Below are 20,457 nucleotides of genomic sequence, written 5' to 3' on the forward strand. Positions count from 1 at the left end.
CCCTGGGGTTCCTTCAGAGTCGTGATCATGCCCTGGCCTCTTCCTTTATTTGGCAGTCCCTTCCCTTCCCCATCCCTGATGAGGGTAGGGAGCATCTGTCTGCAGCTTCATCTTCATTGTTTAGGGGCTCCAGAAATATCTGTGAGTAAATAAGTTATTTAATCTTTGCCTCAAATTTCCAGTGACTGTAGGGATATAGCTGTGAGCCTCTAGGAGCTGAGATTTTTTAAATTTCCCACTTAAACATTTATTTAAAAACTTTGTGCTCAGCATGGACTAAGGACTTTACATTCGTTAACTCATTTACAGCTCGATCCTATGCGGTGGGCATTCATTTACAGAGGATCCCATTTTACAGGTGAGGAAGAGGCCAGCTAGGGGTGCAGCCTAGGTTAGCATTCTAGAGCTCATCAGGCTGTGTTGTCCCCAGTGAAAGAATAAGCAAAGAAGTGAATGTTGTGTATTGAGAAAAATGACACTCGGAGGAGGATGAGCCTCTCGGATATGGCGACCGAAGTGATTTGGGGCCCCTGTCAAGGGTCTCTATTATGGCATCAAGAAAAGATGCTGCTTTCGGTGATGCCCGAGGAGAGCCTCAATATTTTACACGGGAAACCTAAAAAAGGGGCCATGTTGTGGTCTCTGCACCTAAGATACTAAAGGAAATATTTTATGGAGAGATGCAACTTGTCAGGCCTTGGAGGGAAACCCCAGGATCCAGATGGTTGCACTCTCAAACCGGGGCCCCCCTCACCTTGGCCTTCAGCATTTAGTGATGGAACCAATAGCATAAGCTTTGGTCAGGACCTTCGATGGAAGCCACAGTGCTCATTCGTGACCACGGTTGACTACCTTCTCTCTCCTAAGCTGACTTCTGGAGGGCACCTGGGATTTCCGGCCAGTGATCAGTGCCGGTGAAGCCTGAAGGCCAATGCATAGGTTTAGCTGCTCAGTCAGAACCCAAAAGGGGCCAAAGAGATGGTTTCCTTCAACCTCCACTGAGGAAAGTGAAAGTCATGGTTCGTTAAAAGGCTGAGCTGGGACCAGAGTCTAGGGTTCTAGAGGTGGGAATTTCTGCAGCTTTGGGGGACCTTGCAAGGGCATTTGCTCTTCTGGGACTGCAGGGAGACTGTGCTTCTCAGAGATGTTAGCATTTGGCTTGGGGAGAGAGAGGAAAGGCGAGGTTCATGCTCCGCCATGATGGTGGAAAGTGATGTTGGTGTGGTGAGGAGCTGAGCTGAATTCTAAGTGGTTCCAAGGAATTAACAAGGTTCCTGCCCAAGTGTCCTGTTCCCCCACAAACTAATGAGGCAGCAGGTTTCTGAAGAGAAACATTGCAGAATGTCTGCCAGGGGTTTTATGGTTAATTTTCCTCCATTATGTGGGTTGACTCAGCCTTGGGTATTAGATGTCTTTGAGAATCCAGGGTTCAAATACCACAGCTGGTAGAATGTTTCTCAACTTGGAGCCAATCTCCATCTACTGAAGGTACGCTGGTTTAGACAGACAACAGGGACATCAGCATTTTAAAAAGCGGTGGAAAAAGTTTGCTCGTCTTGATTGGAGCCATGACATTTTATTTTGAAATTTCAAATAACATGAAGGGAGGTTTGGAGCGGTTTTTGGTTTATCCGAAGGGCAGTGGATTGAAGGCTGAGAAACACCAGGCTGAATGGGAGAGGGGTTGGGGTCCCCTTGTGAGATAGTGAAACAATGGTAGTGCCATCCAATGATAGGCACTTTTCTGTCATTCAGAAGCAGAAAGGGGGCCAGAGGCCTATTGGCCTCACTGGGCAGTAAGCTGTAGAGCTGCTGCCTTTTCGTGAAAGGGTTGACACCAACCTTCTCCCCCAGGAAGAGTGACCAGGGACCTGAGGGGCATGGTCGAGCAGATGACAGCCTTTGTAAAACATCTCCCTGGTCTCATCAGCGATATTCGTCCTGCCTTCCTTCTGAGCAATTTCCATCTCAGGACTGGAGTCAGGTGGAGCAAGATTCCATGTTGGTTTCTGTTGGGCCTAGAGTGTCACACTGAGACCTAATTCCATACTTTATGAATTCTAGTACTGCTCTCGAAGGTAAGAGCCGTCCTCTTTGGCTGAAGGTTTTTGCCTGCAACCTTGCATTGTAATCCAGTGACACCTGACGTATCTGTAAATTTCTTCAAATTTCTAAGTGTATTACAACCCCCTGTGCAAAAGATGATTAATTAATTGCCTTGACAGTAAAACAAAAAACAAAAAACAAAAAAAAGGTGTGGGGGTATATGGTATCCCTGATTTACTATAGAAGATGCAGAGAGTGAAGGGAGATGAGGTGGGGAGGAGGGGCCCAGGTTCTGGTCCTTCTTTTTTTTTTTTTTTCTAAAGAGATGGAGTCTTACCATGTTGGCCAGTCTAGTCTTGAACTCCTGGCCTCAAGCGATGCTCTCACCTCAGCCTCCCAAAGTGCTGGGATTATAGGCGTGAGCCACCGAGCCTAGCCCAGGTTCTGTTTCTTGCTTAGTCACTTTCTGTTTGAACAAAATTGGAATTTCCTTTTTGGATCTGTTTCTTTAATTGTAAATTGAATCGGACTAAAACCTTTCCAATTTTTTCACATATGAAGACATACACAAAAGTTTTATTGGAGGGTTGCACATGTGAAAGAAAAAGGGAGAAAGCAGGATTGAGCAGGGGGAGCTGTCAGATGGTAATGCAGATGTGATGAGATCTCTGCCGGACCAAAGAGAAGACTCCTTTTTAAATGGTGACAAATTCATGGACTTTCTCTGCCTCAAAACCTAGCACAGCTGTTATTTACTGAACAATTAGAGAGCTAAGCACTTTTTAGATATTATATAATTTAATTGCCATATGAGGCACCCTTAGTTTTCAGACGAGGAAACACAGTTACAGGGAAGGCAAGTAACTTAGTCAATGTCAAATAACTAGGAAAAGGTTAGAGAGGCCCTGGACACAGGCCTGTGTGACTGAGAAGCTTGGGCACTTCACTGCTACATTTCATCTCTTCGCTATAAACATTTTAGCTTTTTGTGTTTGCTGGCTGGCAACAATACATAGTGAAAGTTCTAATAATTTGTAATGCTTTTGCATGTCTTTGTATTTTTCTTGGTTATCACATTACATCAAATTAAGATACTGATCAGCAGTGTGAGAGGTTATTTTTCCATGTCCTCTTCATTAGTGTTAGCTTGTGGATGGATTTGAGGCTCTCTGTGCTTTCCCCCCAACAAAGTGAATACCAGACTTTCCTATTAAAAAAATATTTTATTTTTCAGAGACAGGGTCTCATTCTGTCTCCCAGGCTGGAGCGCAGTGGCACAATCATAGCCCACTGCAGCCTCCAACTCTTGGGTTCAAATGATCCTCCTGCCTCAGCCTCTCTTAAGCAGTGCCTTTCCCCATTCTCATGGGGCTTTCCAATCCATGAGATACTTTGCTGCAGGGAAGCCCTGTCTGTCCAGGCCTGTGTAATAGACGACTTCACATGGTCCTGTGTTGTTGTTTGCCTTCTGTGTGGCTAAGTTTCCATGACCTGGTGGCTTGGAAGCCCCATCCCTGATTTGTGGGAGAGGCAGGGAGGCACCTTGTAGCGCACTAGGCGTTGGGCCTGAACAAGTCTGTGTGCTTCCAATGTCTTTGTGGGGAGGTTTACGAGTCCCTCTTATTATATAATAGTATCTTGTCTTAGCTTGGTGCCTTTCTTCTCAGAAGCTTGAGGCACTCTGCAGATACCATCTCAATTTGCTTTCTGGGAGGAGGAGAGGAAGCTACCCAAAAGATGAAGTTCTCTGTGAGGGGCTTGAACACAGGTTGATAGCGTTGCTGGTTAGTTATTCTCATGGTGTGGATGAAAAATGGAATACGCTGAAATTTCAGTTACTCGTCACAAAAATAAGGCGTATGTAGAAAACATCCTGGGCTAAGGGTTTGCATGCTTCTAGAACTTCCTGTTACTTAATGGCTGTTGGCTATAAACCTCGGGAACAGTGGGGATCCTTGGAGACCCCAAATAACTTGTATTTGTGGTTACTCCTGTCTTGTCTATCAATACCCCTGTCTATATTGTATTAGAACTAGGACACACAGACTGGATTCAGAAGCTGGCCTGGGGTTTAGGAGAACATGGGACCTAATTCTGGCCATCTCGATTTACCTCCTGGATCTTGTTTTCTCATCTGTAAAATGAATTGGGGTGTGGACTGTTTATGGCCTGTAGGATGCTAGCCCTGAGAATTTTCTCCAGATATTCTACGGTTAAGTAATTTTAGGGGACACTGTCTAAGCAGTTGCCTCTTGGAGAATGAAGATGTTCATTAGGATGTTGAAGGCTCTGAGAAGTCCTAAAGTTAAAGAAAATCTGCACTGTTCTTTGAGGGACCGAATAATGCAACCTGGGAAATGAGGGATTAGATGACACTTGAGTAGCCTTCCAGATCCGAGACGAGTCTCACTCTGTTTGTTTACTCCATCTGTGATGGCTGTAGGCACCATCTCGGGGAGCAAGCTGTGATGGAGAGGGAACAATACCTTGTTAATGTTTGTCTAATTCACTACCCAGGTGCACGGTAGTGAATTAGACACTACTTTGTAGGTTCTGGAGGGAAGAAGAAAAGACGAGACCTGCCTGGACTGGGGCTTGAGACCACTGTCAAATACAAGTACAGTTGTACAACTGGTAGGGAGTGGGTCATAGTATGGCCAGTCTTTTTAAAGGTGAGGAATTCTTAGGCCCAGAAAGGCAAAGTGACAGATCCTGGATTTAACCAGCAGCCCAGATTTGAGGCCTAGCACATAGCAAAGCACCATAGCTATTCAATAGCTGCCAAGTGGGAGTTTGGATGGTGGCTTTCCTGGACAGCGAAAGCAGTGATGTTTGCTTAGGATGGCCTTTGGCAGTGCTGCTGTTATCCTTACCACTGGCAAGCCATCTCACGGGCCCGGAGGGGAGGGCAAGGAATCGTAATTCTGTGAGAAGGCTCTGGGTACATGAGTGTGAGATATGGATACCCTAGGCTCTGCCCCTGAAGACAGTGGCATCGGATTTACTGCACTATTCCAGTCAGACAGGCACCTTAATTTTTCTCTTTCTGGGTGTTTGATATGGTTGGGTCCTATTTCTTCTCCTCCAAACCCCGCTAGGGCCATTCCCCCACCCTTCACTTCCCGGCCTTCCACTGAGCAGGTTGGCTGCAGTCTCTAAGGATTCTGCTTCATCTTTATGTGTGAACAGGGTTTTGACAAACATGATTACCTGGGTATTTTTGGAAGGCTCAGGAGGAACGCAGAGTGCTCCGGAGGGCAGGCCCGGAGTCAGGAATGCTTCCTGCAACCTGTGCGTGCAGTGAGCGTGTCTTCCTCGCCCTGCCCTTGGCTGGGGAATGTGCTGGCTTGGAGGGCAGGAGAGTGACAGGCGGTTTGAGAACTCCAGGCTCTTCCGTCTTCCGATGGCTCCTGTGAAAGCAGGGCCTGAAACTTTTATCGTCACTGCTGCAGGTGAAAGACTTTCATTTGGCTGTAGTGGTCCAACAAAGACTATTTTATTTATGTGTTTCCAAGCCCTTAAAAATTCTTTTAGGGCACATCAGTGGGGAGTTAATAGAAACTTTGAAATAAGAAAAATGCCTGCAGGGTAAGTAGAACCCCAGCCAGCCAGCTCCGAGTTCTGTGCTGTTAGCTGGTAGGTTGGTTCTCAGAGAAGTGGCTGGCTGGCTGGGTTACGGAGCCCACATCTCTAATGCCTTAGTGTTCAATCATTAAGTGGATTTTTTTTTTTTTTCCTTCTCTTCTTTTGGTTTGGAGGGAGGACTACTCTAAACTTTACTCAGGGCAGGGTAGCTCCTGAAAGGGCTCCCTAACCTTTCTGGTTTATGACACAAAGAAAGTTTGGAGGGACTGGGATAAGAGATGGCTTGGGTGACCCCCTATCACGCCCCCTAACACATACACAGCAAACCAAACCAACTCACCCTTGATCATACTCGTTGTTTACACGAAGGGAATTTTTATTGTCTTGTGAGTGTTGAGTGATGATTAAACAGAAGAGATGTGACTCCAAGCCTGGCTTCACTAAGATAGTCTTGTTTGTTTCTTTTCCTCCAAAGTAATTTCCTAAAGAATTAAAAGCCCCTTTGAAACCCAGCACTACCTTGTCTCTGATTATCAGCATAGGCAGGAAGGGCTTTTAAGGTCTGAGCCCAGCTGTTTAGAGGCTACGAGACGTGAGGCAAATCCTGGTATCTCTCTTTGGGCCTCAGTTTCTTCATCTGTGAAATGGCACAGTACTACCCTCCACCAAGGATGATGATGAGAATTAAATGGGATGACAGGTTTCACCCCCAGCTTCTGTTCTTAGGAAGAAAAAGCTGTGACTTATGAAGCCTGTAGGTTGTGTTCAGGTTTGTATGAGGCCTCGGACTTCATACAAAGGTATCAAAGTGGCAAACCCTGATCCAGATGTTTTCAGTTCAGTCAGCTGGTCCTTGAGCCTGTTGTGTGCCAGATATCCTGACCAAAGAAGCTAGATGGGAGCTGCTGTGTTGTTCCTTGGGGCTGCTGGATTCAAGTTGTTTAGGTCAGCGGTTTTCAAATGCTGGTGATTTTGCTCACCAGAGGACATTTGGCAATGTCTAGAGACAGTTAGCATGGCCAGTCATTGGGAGGTACTCCTGGCATCTCGTGGGCAGAGGCTAAGGATGCTATTGAACATCCTGCAATGCCCAGGACAGCCCCCTATGACAGGAGTCATCCAGCCCAACGTGTCACTAGTGCTGCAGTGGAGAAGCCCTGGCTGTGTATGGGGGTGTGTGTGTGTCCTCTTCTACATTTGATAAAGTAACTCACACTTGCTGCCCCCGTGATCGCTGTGGGGGATGCTTATCTATGCCCCAGTCCTGGTGTTGGTTGATGGGAACATCAAGATTCAGGCAAGATGGAAAATAGCCCTTAGAACTAGCAGGAAAAGAATCTCCTTTCATTTGTCTAGAGGTTCTGTTAAAGTGCCTTTGCTTCTATTTTGAGACTTGTTCTTAAAAAAAATGCGGATATGAAAGAAAATAAAAACCACATTATCCCTCCACTTTTTCTTGGAGGAGGATGTGTTGAAGAAGTCAAAGTTCACCATCCCTTTAGATAGAATCATTTTGAACAATTTCATATGTCAATACATTTTGCTCATCTCTAAATTTCATTTTAGAGCCTGTGGTGTTCTGTGCATGGATATGTGTGCGTGTATGCACACAAAAATAAAAGGAAATATTTATTCTTATGAATAAGTATAGAAATAAATTAATTTTTGGAATCTCAAACTATCAGAGACTTATGTAATAACCAGAGGCAGGCCTGATTATGTATGGGCAAAGCATTTGTGAACAATGTCTCCATTGTATAACATACAAAACAAGCTTTTCTTCCACATTGGATATGCAAGTCGGCCTTCTCCAATAAGGGCCTGTCTCTTTCCAACTCCCCCCACCTCCCACCTTTGAGCAAACATTATTTATTGTGGCTGATGTGTGATCAGGTCTTGATTTGGGGCCTCTTCTTGATGCCTTCTCTTTGTGGGATCTCACCCACGTGCCCCTGGAGACCCTTTGGCTGCCAGGGCCTTTGTTTCCCAGCCACCCATGTGGTGCCAGTAGTGTCTGCTTTGTAGCGAGCTGTCCCCAGAGCCTCAGCATGGCTTGGGGAAGGTCTCTGAGGTTGGGCTTGGATCCCTCCCACTTTTGGGCTCAGAAAGAATGACTGCCCTCTATTTCCCTGTCCCTACCCTCTCTTATCCTGTTTCCCAGCCCGCATCATGTTATCTTTGCTTCTTGTAACTTACCAAACGATTTATGGGCAAGTAGGGGAGGTGAAGAGGGAACTCATCTATCAAGATAACCTACTTTGTGCCAACCACTGAGCATAGCAATTGTCCCTTCTCCAGCCCTCTGAGGACCGTGGATGGGATTCTCATGAAACGAAACAGGTGAGGAACTTTTCTTTTAGGGAACTTGCTTGAGGTCCAACAGGCAGCGAGTATCAATCAACGTCAGGATCTGAGCCCTGTTCTGTTCGGCTGAAAATATACTCCCTGAGATGGTGTAGGCCACCATGGCTTTCAGCAGGCTCTGTGCTTGGTGGAAGGAAGCTGGAAGCTGTGTACACACCCACGGGGAACAGGGACCACAGAGGAGCACCTTTTGAGTGCAGAACCTGGAGAAACATACACCTTTAGAAGGATTTTAGGTACCCTTGAGGCTGGGAGAATCAAGCAGAGCTAAGTTTCCCATTGGGGTGTCACAGATTGAAGAAACAGAGCCCTAGGTAGCACAGGGAAGTTGATTGCCCAGTATCAGTTAGTTTGGTTTTAATGACTGAGAAGAGATTCCACCAGTTCATTGAAGAGAGGGCGGACTTTTTATTGGAGGAAAGAAGAGTGCCTGTAAGTAGAGAAGTCTCCGGGGTGCAGTGCTGTTTGGGGCAGGAAGAACAGTGTGAGCCACTGTGGAGAGAAAGCCCAAAGAGTCTTGGCAGGGCAGGGAGTAGGATGGATTTGAAGCCAGAGGAAGTATGGGGTCTCTGTAGACTCCAGGCAAGCCGTGTTAATATTTTAGGAAGCCGTGATGGAGCTGCAGATGGGTGTGGAAGTTAAAGTTTAACTGTTCATTCACCAGTCCTTCCCCTGGAGAATGTGCAGCACGTGGACAGTGGAACTTTAAGGTCCTTGGCTTGTATTTCACAGCTAAGAGATGAATAGGTCCAGGTATGTCATAGACCAGACTAATGAAATAACACATTTCTTTTCAAAATTTTCACTTTTTATAGGAAAGCTTCTCTGTCTGGCATTTTTCTTCTCCCAGTTGGGACTCAATCTTAAACGTCTTCAGACAATTAGCATAAAATTTCCCACAGTGAATTGACGTATACTTTGGAGGGTTCCATTTCTTTTTTATTTTTTTTTCTTTTGAGATGGAGTTTCTCGTCACCCAGGTTGGAGTGCAATGGTGCCATCTCGGCTCGCTGCAACCTCCGCCTCCCGGGTTCAAGCGATTCTTCTGCCTCAGCCTCCTGAGTAGCTGGGATGACAGGCACCCGACACCATGCCCGGCTAATTTTCGTATGTTTTAGTAGAGATGGGGTTCCACCGTGTTGGCCAGGCTGGTCACAAACTCCTGACCTCAGGCAATCCGCCCGCCTCGGCCTCCCAAAGGCTGTGATTACAGGTGTGAGCCTCTGTGCCCAGCCTAGGGTTCCATTTCTTAACTCCTCCTTCTGATGCCTCGGAAAGTCTTGCTCTGTGAGCCTCTTGTAGCTGCCTCGGTTCAGGGGAAGGGAGAGGCTTTTGTTTTAGGACTGTCCAGACCATAGACACATTTCCTGGCACCTAGCACATGTTGGGTCAAACAGGAATGATGAATGCATGCATGAATGAGGTTCTTAGCGCTGAAGACGGTGTCATAGGTGGTCTACCACGCTGCCTGATCATTCCAATGGCCCATTATGAATGTGTGTGCCGCAGGGCCCTCCCACGATCCCGTCAGCACTGTGCACGTTGTGGGGAGGTGCTGGGAGAAAGACTGGGTCTCAGAAGATGGGTTAGAGGTGGGTCCTTCTCTGCTGCTGGCTAGCAGGGTAGCTGTGGAGGGGTGCCCCATCTTGCTGGTCTTCAATTTTCTCACTGTAGACAGGGAGCATGACCTGGCTGAATTCGAAGTCCTTTTCTACTCTGAGGTTCATTGTGGGTGTGACCTGCTGGGCTCAGCTCTGGCTTTGGGAGACACCCTCTCCCCTTGATCTCGACAACCCCTTAGCAGAGCCCAGTGGCTCCTACAGTGCCCTGAGCTGCTTGCCCGAAGGATGCGGTTGTGGTTATCTCACCCCTGCCGCCCTGTTTGCGCAAGGGTTTGAGATTGTGTGGCCCCTCCTTGTACTTCGGGGTGAGGCTTGCTCCAGAAAGGTGGTCTGCAAAGGGGTTGGCTGGGGAGGAGGAGGAAGTCAGTCTCCAAGTGTTTGTCCTCATCGTTATCCCAAATTGCTTGCCTGGAATAAGGAAGGAAAGAAAAAAAAATACTCTTGAGTGGTTTGGGCCAGGATTTTAGCTGATGGATCTGGTAGTTCCCTCTGTCAGATTTGTTTTCTTTGAACTGTCTGGGCCGGTCACAGTGTCATTGTTTAAATGTGGAAGGTAGGTGTTCTGTGTTCTGGGAAATAAAAACCAAAACTGGTCCAGGGGATCCACAGAGGTAAGAAAAGAACATTCCAATAGGAATGTTTCAGAACCAGGAGGGGAGGAGAGAAAAACGGCTCTGTTGGTCTCCTAGAGGAAGAACTCGTTAGATTTGGGGAGAGTCAGGATAAATTTGACCCTAAGAGTCTCTGATTCCTTTTAGAGACTTTTCTTATAAGAAATAAAATGGAACTTGGGAGAGGCGGCAACTTGGGAAACAGCACATTCTGCCATAATGAAAGTCGACCCATAAGAATTTCTCTATCCCTTTAGCCAAATTTCTGTTTCTAAAAGGGGAAAAGGGGCTAGAGATAGGCTTGTTTGTTTTCTTAGTTGAATCTTACTTTTTGTATTTCCAGCCCATTCTGCAGGGTAAGAACAAGCACAGCCCGAGGGCTCACTCAGTGTGATGTTCTAGAGCCTGGCTCTGCCTCAATCCCTCACGCTGGAGGATCAGGCAGCAGGGGCCAGTGATGGATTTTTTTTTTTCCTTTCCTCCCCTATTAATATTTACTGAGGTATAACTTACAGCAAAGTGCGCAGACCTAGGTATCTAGGACTGTGAGGTTTTCCTGTGTTACCTGTGTAACCACGACCCAGATCAAGATAAGGAACTTTTCCGGCATCTCAGAGGCTCTTCCTGCTCCCTTTCAGACTCCGTCTCCCAGAAGGAACTACTTCTGATTCCTATAGCCATAGACTGAATTTTCTTTTCCAACTTCATATGCATAGGATCATCATGGGTGTTTTAATTTTAATTTCATGTCTCCTTGCCACTCCCAAATGGAAACGTGTTGGCATCTCTGGATGTTTCTTCATAAGAAACATGCCCTGTGGGGCAAAGCCCAGGACAGGGCTGTGCTGCTGCTGGAAGTCCTGTGCAACCGGCCAGCCTCTGCCCACCCCTCCGGCCACGCTGGCACTTTCAGCTTCTCCAGCCTCCTGCCCTTCCCACTTCCAGTCCTGCACCTGCTGTCCTCACTGATGCACCTGCCCTTTTCCTTCCGTCCTTTATGTGGCACACCCTTAAGGGAGACATCTTCCTGTCTGTGTTTTGCACCCTCTTAAAACTACATTCCTTTCCCTTCAGCATTGGCATCTCTGTCCTTGTGTATTACCTGGGATGACTATTCAGTTAACAAATGCTTTCTTCCTAGGCTGTGAGCCCAAGTTTGTTGGATGATTGGATGGGGGCACGTTGTGTGAGAGAAGGATCATGGGGTAGCATCTGGCTCTCTTAGAGGTGTGTGGGGGCGTGTGATGCCTGCCAAGGCGCTTTCGTTCTGGGGGGTTCTGTGTGTTTGAAGCACTTGGGTTGTGTGTCCCTGAGGTCTCCGTCACGGGCAACCTCATTCCTTCTCTAGCCTCCATCCCCTGCCCCCTGCCCACCCCAGGCCTCTGGAGCTGGCTCCCTTTCCTGCTCACTCTCTTTTGGCCAGGATTTTAACATATATCACAGGCTGGTAGGCTAAGAGCTTGGGACTTCCCCTCACCACACTCAAAGCCTTTGATCTTTTGCTTTGGAGGTAACATCAAAAGGAAGGCTGAGGAAGACAGCCAGGCTGTGAAGTTCAACGTTCAAGTTAATAGCTTGACTGAAGGTTGTGCTGCGTTGTGGCAGCATCACCGAGGCTGGAGTAAACAGAGTGATTCTGCCACATTTTCCTGGAAATGCACCCCAATATTGGAAGAGGGCTTCTTTTACATTCGGAATGAATTCAGGCTGTAGTCAGAGCTGCTTTTCCCTTTCCCCATTTTCCTTGGAAGTGTGAAAACTTGGGGGAGAAGATGTTTGTAGGAGAGCATGATGAGGGGTAGAGGAAGCCCAAAGAGAGGATCTGGGGAGGGGAAGCCCCATGGGATGAGACTCTGAAGTTATCCTTGCCCCGATTCCGGGACTTGCTATCTGCCTGCCTTTTGGCATGGTGTCTCTGTGCCCCTGACTGTTCCTGATTTAGCGGGGTGTTTCTGAATTCTGATGGAATTCAAAGAAGCCTGGGTGGGCAGGCAGCTTGGCTTGGGGCTTGGGGAAGTGTGCAGCCCAGACATAGCAGCGATGAGAGGGCCTCAGGGCTGAGGGCTGAGATGAGAATTTCATCACATGCAAAAGTGAAAGCGACCCATCGTCTTCTCCACTTGATCTCTTGCTGAGCTTTGCGGACACTTTGGTTGTTGTTTAATTTAACATTTTCTGCAATGCTCCTTTTTTCAGATTTTCATCCAAAGCTCTGTATGAGAGGTTTTCAAACCCATTTTGGCCCTGATTCTATTTGGCATACGATTCAACTCTGGGGATGGTCATCTTCCCCACACCTGCGTTGGGTACCTTTTTGGTGTATGCTCAGAGCATCCTTGGACATCTTCCTGGTCAGTGTCCAGCATCGTGAAGCTGCCCTTTAGCCTCTCTGTGCCCCCAGATACACCTGTCTCTCTGCGTAGCGGCACTCAGCGTCACCTTTCTGTGGGGTCTTGAGACCCTGATGATATCAGCACTATGCTGCCAGAATTCCCCTTGGATTCTTTAGTGTGGCTTCTCAAGCATCCCTTATCGCTATAACGCCTTCATGGTTTTTGGCATAACTGTATACTACCTGTGCTATTATTTATTTGATGCATTCAAACATTTGACTCATTTATTTAAACTCAGTCTCACTGTAATCCTTAATTAACACCTGTGAAATTATAGGTTTGATGTGCTACTTATTTATTTATTTTTTAATACACATTAGTATAATCCCGTAACTGCTAAAGTAACACTTTGTACTGCCTAAAACCATGCTTGGGAGCGCCACAGTTTGAGAAAGTGCTTAGCCTTGCTTTCCCTCCTTTAGTGACTTGTGGTTTGGGGCATCTGTTGACTCCTAGGGCTCCCTTGTTCATCTTTCTGTTCCTAGGCTCAGGGAGTAGTTGCTCAACCCAGGTGTGGCCTCAAAATTCTGCTCATGGAATAGCCTCGGGCTTCTATAAATCTCATCTTTTTTGTTTTGTTTTGTTTTTGTTTTTGAGACTGAGTCTTGCTCTGTTGCCCAGGCTGGAGCACAGTGGCGCAATCCACTGTAACCATTGCGTTCTGGGTTCAAGCGATCCTCCCATCTCAGACTCCCAAGTAGCTGGGACTGTAGGCTGGTACCACCAGGCCCGACTAATTTTTAAATTTTTTGAAGAGATGGGGTCTCACTATATTGCCCATGCCGGAAGTCTAGTTTTATAGTGATGAGAATCCATCTGGGGTCCAAGGGGCCCTCCTGTGTTGCTTCCTGTGCTCCCCTCTAAATAAAGATACTCCTTCCAAGTTGTCCTGATTTTCAGGTCATCACCATTTTTTGAGCTGGATGGGGAAGTTGGCCTGGAGCAGCCTTCCCTGTCTCCGAGTTGCATTACCTCCTGAGAGGTCTCAGCAAATCACTGCCATCTCTTGATCAGAGTTGCTGGCAAGAGTCCTCTGTGGTTCTAGGTTTTCAGCCCTGGAGACTCTCGCCTGCATTCATTATACATGTCCTTTTGGTGCCTTGTTGAAAGGCATCTCCTGCCACCGAAGGGTGTGGGCTTCTGGAAATTCTCAGAAAACACAATATGCCAGCCTCCAGGGATGGGTCTCCAAAGCTTCAGGAACATATCCTGGGGTGTTGAGGAAACACCCACCTTAAAATGTTCCTCAAGGGGGAATGTTACTGCTTGCCCTAACCCTCTTGAGCTGATGCTCACATGACGTCCCTGAGATGGGCTTCTTTTTTGCCCGTACTTAAAGCTGTAAAGGGCCATTGTCAAATTTGTTTAGCTTCTCAATTCATGTTCCTTAGAGGATGGTAAATTAAAGTTAGCATTCCTGGACAGAGCCTTTCATACATTGAAGGCAACCCGGTGAGTCTCAAGGGGAGAGGTAAGGGAGAGATGAAAGGTTTTCTCCAGGCCTGTTCGGCAGGACTGTTCTTTTAGGTAATTAAGGGAGACCATAAAAGACAATTGTGTGAGTCCATTTACCTTTCACTTGGGGGTCTTTAGTCTTTGGTTGGGCTTCTTTAACCCTGTGTGTCACCCACGGGCTCCTATGGGTGCTGTTTTCATTGTTCCGTTATCTAGTTGGCTGGAACACACCTTTGGGGATTGGAGAATGGAGTTCTGGGGGCTTTGGGAACTTTGAGTTTTCCTGCAATGTCCTATAGAAGCTTGAGTCTGTGATTCCTGGGCAGGGCCTTCTCCTAGTTGAGTGAGATTGGTGGGGCAGGGCAGCCAGTTAGGGGGTCATGGGAGCAGGTGTGGAAAAGGTTATATGTCTTAGTAATTCTTTGTGACAATCACCCTCATTCGTTGATATCTTCTTCCTATCATGTGTTAGGGCAGTGGTTCCCCCAATGTGCTGCACATTAGGTTCACCTGGAGAGCTTTTATAAAAATGCAAATGCCCGGGGCCCACTTTGGGAGGAGCCAGGCATCAGTAATTTCAAAGGTCTCTAAATGATTTACAGTTTGGGAATCACCGTATGAGGATAGTAAGCCCTGAGTCCTGTGCGTTCTGTGCCAAACACCCATGAAGCAGTCTTCCAAGCATTTTACCTGCATCATCTCAATTCTCACACTGTTAAGGAGATAGACAGTATCATCTCAATTTTGTAGACAAGACAACTGAATCTCAGAGAGGTTTAAGTCTCAGGACACCAAGGTCATTATTAATCAGGGGGACTGTGATTGCTCCCTTTATAAAATGTAGGAGATATTGTGGAGCACGGTTGAGAAACCATTGCAATAGTTTTCTTACTTTGTTAAGAAATTAGGCTGGGCGTGGTGGCTCAGGCCTATAATCCCAGCACATTGGGAGTCCGAGGTGGACAGATCTCTTGAGCTCGGGAGTTCCAGACCAGCTTGGGCAACAGGGTGAAACCCCATCTCGACTAAAAATACAAAAATATTAGCCGGGCCTGGTGGTGTGCACCTGTAGTCTCAGCTACTTGAGAGGCTGAGGTGGGAGGATCACCTGAGTCCGGCTGCAGTGAGCGGGCATTGTGCCACTGTACTCCAGCCTGGGCAATGAGAGTGAGATCCTGTCTCAAAAAAAAGAAAAAAAAGGAAATTAGTGGTGGAAGGTGACTTTGCATCTGGGCGTATCTGCCTGCAGAGTTGGTGTCCTTACCTTGAAGAAACCCTGCTTTAGTTGGAGTATCCTTAATGGTTAGTGGCAGGAGGGGAGGAGTGGTTCCTGGGAGACTGGAACAAAATATGGTACCTGAATGCTTAAGGCTTGGCAGATGAGCAGTCATTTTCTTACATAGAGCTTAGGAAAGGGCATCCAGGTAGAGGAATCAGCATGAACAAAAGCACAGGGCCATAGAGTTCTCAGAAGGAAAGATGGGGTTAACCGGAGCCAAGCCAGAGATCTGGTGGTAGTGGGGGGTTTCCAAGCTAGAATGGTTGTGTGGTATTCTGTCCTCAGGGGCTTTGAACTCTGTGTGCTAATGAGGCCTCAAATTCTCTGGGGCTCTGGTTAAAATGCAGATTCTGATATCAGTTGGCTTGGGTGGGGCCTTGCATTTCTCTAAGCCCTTAGCAGTTGCACTGCTGCTACTACCGTGAGTATTGCTGTTGAGCCTTACTACCTTGAGTATTGCTGTCAAGTATTACTACCTTGAGTATTGCTGTTGAGTATTACTGTCGAATTTTACTACCTTGAGTGTTGCTGTTGAGTATTACTACCTTGAGTGTTGCTGTTGAATATTACTACTTTGAGTATTACTGTTGAGCATAACCACTTTGAGTATTGCTCTTGAGTATTACCACCTTGAGTATTGCTTTTGAGTGCTACTGCCTTGAGTATTGCTGTTGAGTATTGCTACCTTGAATATTACTGTTGAGTATTACCACCTTGAGTATTGCTCTTGAGTATTACCACCTTGAGTTTTGTTCTTGAGTATTGCTACCTTGAGTATTGCTGTTGAGCATTACTACCTTGAGTATTGCTGTTGAGCATTACTACCTTGAGTATTGCTGTTGAGCATTACTACCTCAAGGATTGCTCTTGAGCTTTACCGCCTCAAGTATTGCTCTTGAGCATTACTGCCTTGAGTATTGCCGTTGAGTATTACTCCCTTGAGTATTGCCATTGAGTTTAGTCCTGTGAGTATTGCTGCTACTGCGCCTTGGCAATGGTTTTCAAACTTTGCAACACATCAGAATCACTTGGGAAACCTTTAAAATTCTAACGCCCAGGTCACATCCCATTCCAACTAGATCAGAACATCTGGGGAATGCGAGCCATGCACCAGTAGTTATAAAACCTGCCCAGGTGATTCCAAAGTGTGGGAACCTTTGAGAAGCACTGCTTTAGGGGTTGGAATAGTCCTGGCTGAATTTTAATCAGGGAAGACTGACTCCTCCGTTTATGAAACGTAGGAGAGTGGAGCAGGGTTGAGAAACCATCGGGATAGTGTTCTTACTTTGTTACGTGAGCAATATTTGTTGAGTCTCTATGGTGGGTTCTAGGGGTTCAGAGGACGGCAGTGTGCTGCTAGGATGGTGGTCTGAACTAGTGGAAAGGCACTCAAAAGGAAGAAAGACAGAATTCTAAGAGGAGAGGAATTTTAGGAAGGAGATACCCAGGACTTTTGAATTACAGGTAATTTGATCAGAACCCAAAACTGAAATGTCTCTGCTCTATGATGAAAGGGTTTGCTGGCATTGAGTAAGGAGCTGCAGGAAGGCCTTTAACTTGTCTCCAGGTCTCTTAACAGCTTTGTCATTTACATACAAGCACCTGCCTGGCTAAACCATTCCTTTCTGTAGCTTCCTTCTGGATCTGTCTAGGGAATATTTGCTTTGCATATTTTGGGGTTATCTTAAGTGTTTGAAGGAACCAAAATATTTTTCTTAAAAATAACACTCAAATGTAGTTCACATGATTAATTTTGACTGATTTGTGAGAATCAGTAAGTGCTGACTGACTGAGGCGCCCCACACATCCGGCTTCCTTCTGTTACTCTACGCGTGTTGCTGAAACTTAACGAACCCATCTGGGGTCTTCTCGCCTGGTGCAGTCCGGCCCAATATTCATACTGAGGTTTGCAGTGGGAGAAAGGAAGGTATTTATTTGTAGGTCACCAAGCAGGGCAAATCCAGCAGCTCACGCTTAAGACCTGACCTCTCCCATGGTTTATAAGCAAGTGGTTTTTTTTTTTTTTTTTCAGACTGAGTCTTGCTCTGTCACCCAGGCTGGAGTGCAGTGGTGTGATCTCAGCTCACTGCAACCTCCGCCTCCCAGGTTCAAGCGATTCTCCTGCCTCAGCCTCCTGAATAGCTGGGACTACAGGCGTGCGCCCCCACACCTGGCTAAGTTTTGTCTTTTTAGTAGAGATGGGGTTTCACCATGTTGCCCAGGCTAGTTTCCAGCTCCTGACCTCAAATGATCCTCCTGCCTTGACCTCCCAGAGTGCTGGGATTATGGGCATGAGCCACAGTGCCTGGCCTGTAAGCAAGTGTTTTTAAAGAAAGGGGTAAATTTTAGGGAAACAGAAGTTCTAGGCAAAATGGTAAATTAATACAGGGAGGTAAGACATTGGTTTGGCCTAAAAAGATGGGATATTTTGAAGTGGGGGCTCATAGGTCATAAGTGGATTTAAAGATTTTTTTGGTTTGTAATTGGTTAAGGAAGATAAGCTTTGATTAAAGATTTGGGGTCAGCAGAAAGAAATGTTAGGTCTGGCTCGTGGGCATGTCTTTTTCTAGGCCCCTCCTTGGAAAGAACTTTAGAGCAAAGAAAGGCAGTTGGAGCTTAGTCCCCACTTTCTCCTGATCTGAGGTCTACGGACCACTGGATCCATTTGGTGGGGTCCATCTTTCTGAAAAACAAGTCAGGGACATGTATTGAGATGATATTATTGGTATTTATAGGGAACCAAACAACACCCCATGACTCTTTTTTGGCTATTGTTTTAAGCCACTATTTTTTTTTGTTTATTGAGTTGTTAACTTATTTTTTAAAGCTAGCTAGCTGCCTGGAATTTCTTTAGAAGGAACTGAAGTTTTAAAAAATTTTTATGTTGGGGGGTATTGCCCTGCAGGCCCCTAAAAGGGGTCCCTGCGCTGTCTCAAAACTTGGATGCAAAAAGAAGTTGAGTTAACACAGGAGGACAGGGGTAGACGCACCAAGGGCATGTGCCTCGAGTGCTTGGTCCTTATTAAGAAGGTTGGTTAGACAGAGAATGGGTTAGTTGCCGGGTCAACATTCAGCTGAAACAGTGATGGTTAAAATTCTGAAAAATGTCCACGCTCTGCATTCTCTTCCTAACACCCAGGACCCAGTAACTATAAAGCCCCCTACCCTGGGGCATAGCAGGGGGCTTCAGGGACCCATGAGAAGGTCATCTGCTGCTAGTTAACACTCCTTCTGGGACCTGATTTAGATAGTTTGGTGGTAGTTTTGCGAGGGTTAATTTCAGGGCCAAGGATGCTTCTAGAATGGAAATACCTTCTTGACATTGGGAGCTTTATTGGTTGATTATGTCAATGTGAGAATTCAGGAAGCCCAGTGCTAAGCCTCCATCCTAAAAGGAGTAGATTGGCTGGGCGTGGTGGCGCATGCCTGTAATCCCAGCACTTTGGGAGGCTGAGGGGGCGCGGATCACCTGAGGTCAGGAGTTCAAGACCAACATGGCGAAACCCCGTCTCTACTAAAAATACAAAAATTAGCCAGGTGTGGTGGTGGGCGCCTGTAATGCCACCTACTCGGGAGGCTGAGGCAGGGAAAATTGCTTGATCCCAGGAGGCGGAGGCTGCAGTGAGCCAAGATTGTGCCACTGCCCTCCAGCCTGGGCGACAGAGCGAGACTTCATCTCACAAAAACAAACAAACAAACAAACAAACAAAAACTAAAAGGAGATTTCCTCCTTCTGTCCTTTATGGGAGACTTCATCCTTGGGAAAGTCTGGAATCCTTGGACATTAGAAATTCTGAAGTTTTGGCTGGCTGTAGTGGCTCATGCCTATAATCCCAGCACGCTGGGAGGCCGAGGCAGGTGGTCACTTAGGCCAGGAGTTTGAGACCAGCCTGGCCAACATGGTGAAACCCCATCTCTACTAAAAATACAAAAATTAGCTGGGCGTGGTAGTGGACGCCTGTAAGCCCAGCTACTTGGGAGGCTGAGGCAGGAGAATCTCCAGAACCTATGAGGTGGAGGTTGCAGTGAGCTGAGATCACACCATTGCACTCCAGCCTGGGCAACAGAACAAGATTCCGTTTCAAGAAAGCAGAAACTCTGAAATTTTTGCCTGTCCAGGCCACATCAATCCCATTCCTCTGCTGTCTCTGCAGGATTCTGTGAGGAATAATTAGTTAATGTTTGCAGAGCACTTTGAAATCCTCAGATGAAAGGCACCGGAGAAGCACAAAGTATTATTATTTATTATTAGCTTGCCCCAGAATGGAGGCGCATGAGGCCCTGGCAGCTCCCTGCCTCGTGCCAGGTGTGATCCTCCTGCTGGGCTTTTCCTGCCTGATGAGCTTTTTTTTTTTTTGAGATCAGGTTCAGCTCTGTCGCCCAGGCTGGAGTGCAGTGGCATGAAAACAGTTCACTGCACTGCAGCCTCAAACACCTGGGCTCAAGCAATCCCCCCGCCTCAGCCTCCCAGGTAACTGGGACTATATACTACAGGCATGCGCCACCACTCCTGGCTAATTTTAAAAAAATTTTTTTTGTAGAGATGGGGGTCTCACTATGTTGCCCAGGCTGGTCTCAAACTCCTGGGCCTCAAAGATGCCAAAGGTTCACACCTTGGCCTCTCAAAGTGCTGAGATGACAGGCGTGAGCCACTGTGCCTGTGCTCAATTGATTTTCTTTATTAAAAAAGAAACATGGAAGAAAGTGAAAGATGAGAATCAGTAACGTAACGTGTGCTTCAGATTGTGGACAAGTGATGTGAAGGAAACACATTGGTCCCACTGTGGTGACAGAGCAGGGGTTTCCTTACCTGGCAAGGTTGGGGCTGCCATTCCTTGGGGTCTGGGGTTAAGACCATCTGCCTGATGGTAACGCAGTAATAAATCAGTACTAAAGGGCGTACTAAAGTACTGTATTGCCAGGCTAGGCCATGCTTGGTGTATTTTTTTTTTTTTTTAATTGAGACGGAGTCTTGCTTTGTTGCCCAGGCTGGAGTGCAGTGGTGTGATCTCGGCTCACTACAACCTCTGCTGCCCAGTTTCAAGTGATTCTCCTGCCTTAGCCTCCTGAGTAGCTGGGATTACAGGCACGTGCTACCATGC

General features: G+C 46.8%; 1 protein-coding gene across 48 annotated transcripts in view; it reads left to right on the forward strand.

Annotated features, from left to right (window-relative positions):
• TCF7L2 (transcription factor 7 like 2) overlaps positions 1 to 20,457 on the forward strand; it is a 217,607-nt gene that overhangs the window by 45,607 nt on the left and 151,543 nt on the right. Inside the window, exon 1 of one of the 48 annotated variants that reach the window (XM_063607903.1) lies at positions 7,935 to 7,971. The exons of the other annotated variants lie outside the window; for them this stretch is intronic. The gene's annotated coding sequence lies outside the window, so the exon portion shown is untranslated. Of the gene's footprint in view, positions 1 to 7,934; positions 7,972 to 20,457 lie in introns of those variants that run through there. 48 annotated transcript variants of the gene reach the window in all.

Source organism: Pan paniscus, chromosome 8, assembly GCF_029289425.2.
Source record: "Pan paniscus chromosome 8, NHGRI_mPanPan1-v2.0_pri, whole genome shotgun sequence".
NCBI classification, from domain to species: Eukaryota; Metazoa; Chordata; class Mammalia; order Primates; family Hominidae; genus Pan; species Pan paniscus.